Genomic DNA, 3,197 nt, shown 5'->3' on the forward strand with positions numbered 1-3,197 from the left:
GAATCGAGGAGTTATTAGAGGATTAAAAATGTTGTAGGATATTTCAAAATATTTAAAGGAATGTTTTTTTTTTATAATTCCAGAAATTCTAGACAGAAGTCTTAGAGTTTTTGTCCTATCTTTAAACGTTTTTTTAAGATGTGTATATATCTCCCTTATAGAGATTGAGAACTTATTTTCGTCATACGTTCAATATATATGTTTATTCAATCGACATTAAATAAATCGACGTTTCGATCCGTCTTTGGGTCTTCCTCAAAATTTTAAAATTATTACAAAAGTATTTGTAAAAACATACATGTTTGATAAAATTCAATTCTTACATCTAATAATAATTTCACACTAAAAACAATAAATATGTGAATAAAAATCGTTACCTGAAACAAATCGTTTGATGACATTGAAAACACAAAACAACAAGGTATGTAAAATAAAACTGCTTAAAATTTCGTTTTTAACATTTTTATGTTATGTAGTCGTCCTCTTTAAACAGAAAGAGGAGAACAACTAGTCTCAATTGATTTTTTAAGTCATTGTAGTCGGAGGTAAGATTGTGAACGTCATTGTTATGAACTAAGTCAGGACGACATTTTGAGAAAACACATTTAATATAGAAAAGGTGATATGACGTCACACTTAATTATATGATTAGATATTGAGCCATTATAGTCATTATAGCTAAATCTACAGCACGCGCCAAAATCTTTTAATTTTCGGAAACAAATCAATTTATAAAGTACTGATAAACATTATTAATATACATTCTTTCATTTTGTAAATTTGCGTATACATTATTGTACTTTTTAATAAAAATGGATTCTATTATTTTTCTTTTGTATATAATAATTTCTTTGGCTCAAATCTTAATGTTATTGTAATAAAAATCGAAATAATGATCAAAAGACCAAGCATGTTGAGATAGGCCTGTGTTGTTATTACCGGTTCTGCAATCTCTTTTGTGTTAAGCTATTCGCGTTTTTAATCTTCTTCTAGTTTCACCAATGTAAATCTTTGAACAACTTTTACATTTTATGAAGTAAACAAGAACCAATAAATTTTCTATTGACTCTGGATCTTTTTTTGTTGTAGTACAAATTCTCTAATTTATTGCTGTTTTTAAAATATACGTATACACATATTAAATTTTGTAAGTAAACTCCTAATTCTTTCTGATAGACCTTGTATATACGAAAGAGTTAAGTTTTTAGAATTTTTATTTAGTTTTTATAACCATTTTGACTTTTTGTTCTTACTAGAATTGTTATAAATCTAATGTGTTCTTTCTCTAATTATACTATTTATAAGTGGTTATAGATAATTGTTGATGATTAGAGTTGCTTTGATTTGTATAATATTATATTTTCTCTACTGAACATCACTAAGTTTTGTGCCTCGGTCAATTAAGTTTTTGATTAGTCCAATTTTTTGTTCAAAAGGATTGCGTGAGTTTTAATTTAAATACTGACCAGAAAAGGTTTGTTTTTTATACCAGTTTGTAAGAATAATTGAACCGATTCATCAATGCTGTAAAACACGCTGACAAATTCCTGAATTTTTTCAGTTGGAATTATGGCAAAAGCATCATATATATATACCGTTTAGGAAACAGTGGCATGAAATATAAAAATGACAACGCTCTAGATTCTACACCTTCTAAAACTATGTTTGATATGATTGGAGATAATGGAGATCCCATTGGGCAGCCTGATTTTTGTTTGCGATAACTATTATTGAAGGAAAAAAGAGTAGTGTTAAATACTGTTCTGACCGCAAAAAGTATTTCGTTTTTTGAGATTTTTGATTAATTCCTATATAGATTTAATTTTCCTTCTACAAATTCCATAGCTAAATTTAAAGGGATATTGTCAAACATGGACAGCATATCTAGAGACACCATGGAATGGGAAGAAGGAATTTTTACGTGTTTTATTTTTTCCTTAAATTCCAGCTATCTTTTATAAATGAATCCACGGTACCTTAAACTGGCTTTAAAACTTTTACTTCGTATGAAGATAATTTATATGTTGGTGAACCAATGGAGGACCATATTAATCTTCATTTTAACTTTGGTTTATGAAGTTTAGGAAGAGCATACGCTTTAGCTATGATCGAACCTCTAGATTTTAAACGTTAATACAATTGTTCGTTAATATAGGATTTATTATGCCACCTAGTAACAACCTCAATACATTTTTCTTCTATTGAAGGAACCAAACTTGTTTCAACTTTTTTATACAGAGATCCACTGCTCAACATTTTTTCGACATCTGTTGTGTAATCTTTTGTATTTGCTGCTACCGTAATGGTTCCTTCATCGCCTTTTACAAAAATAAGGTCTTTGTTATCTTCTTGAAAATCTACAATTTTTGTAACCAAGTTATTATCTTTGAATTTATTATTTTCTTTATCGTTAACAATTAATTTCATAATGCTCGTTCTAATTTCTTGTTTTTTGGATGTGTCTAAAGTTTGGATGCAATCTTCAACAAAGGAAATGATATTGTTAGTAGGCAGTTGTTTTGATTGAAACAAGAATTTAAAACAGAATTATATACTTCACAAAATTAAATATGAAAAACGAGAAGCATGCATCAAAAAGTTCAAATTCAGAAGGAACAAGGTTTTCAAAGAAAATGAAATCATCAATAATGTCAGGTTAAAAAAATGGTTTAAAATATTTAAAAAAAACACATTCCAGTAGACATTGCTGAAAACCGCGGATTCATTTTTGAAAGATAGCTGGAATTTCAGAGAAAAATAAAACACGTAAAAATTCCTTCTTCCCATTCCATGGCGTCTCTAGATGTGGTGTCCATATTTGACAATATCCCTCTGGATTTAGCTATGAAATGTGTAGAAGAAAAATTAAATTTATATAGAAATTTAACAAAAATCTTTAAAAAAGAAATACTTGTTGCGGTCATAACATTATTTAGGAACACAGTTGTTTTTCTTCAATAGAAGTTATTACAAACAAACATCAGGCTGCCCAATGGGGTCTCTACTATCTTTAATCATATGGAACATAGTTTTAGAAGATGTAGAATCTAGAGCGTTGTCAGATTTAAATTTGAAGCCACTGCTTTATAAACGGTATGTAGATGATGTTTTTGACATCATTCCAACTGCAAAATTCAGGAATTTGTCAACGTGTTTAACATCATTGATGAATCAATTCAATTTACAAATGAGATTGA

The sequence above is a fragment of the Belonocnema kinseyi genome, chromosome 4 (assembly GCF_010883055.1).
Source record: "Belonocnema kinseyi isolate 2016_QV_RU_SX_M_011 chromosome 4, B_treatae_v1, whole genome shotgun sequence".
Lineage (NCBI taxonomy): Eukaryota > Metazoa > Arthropoda > Insecta > Hymenoptera > Cynipidae > Belonocnema > Belonocnema kinseyi.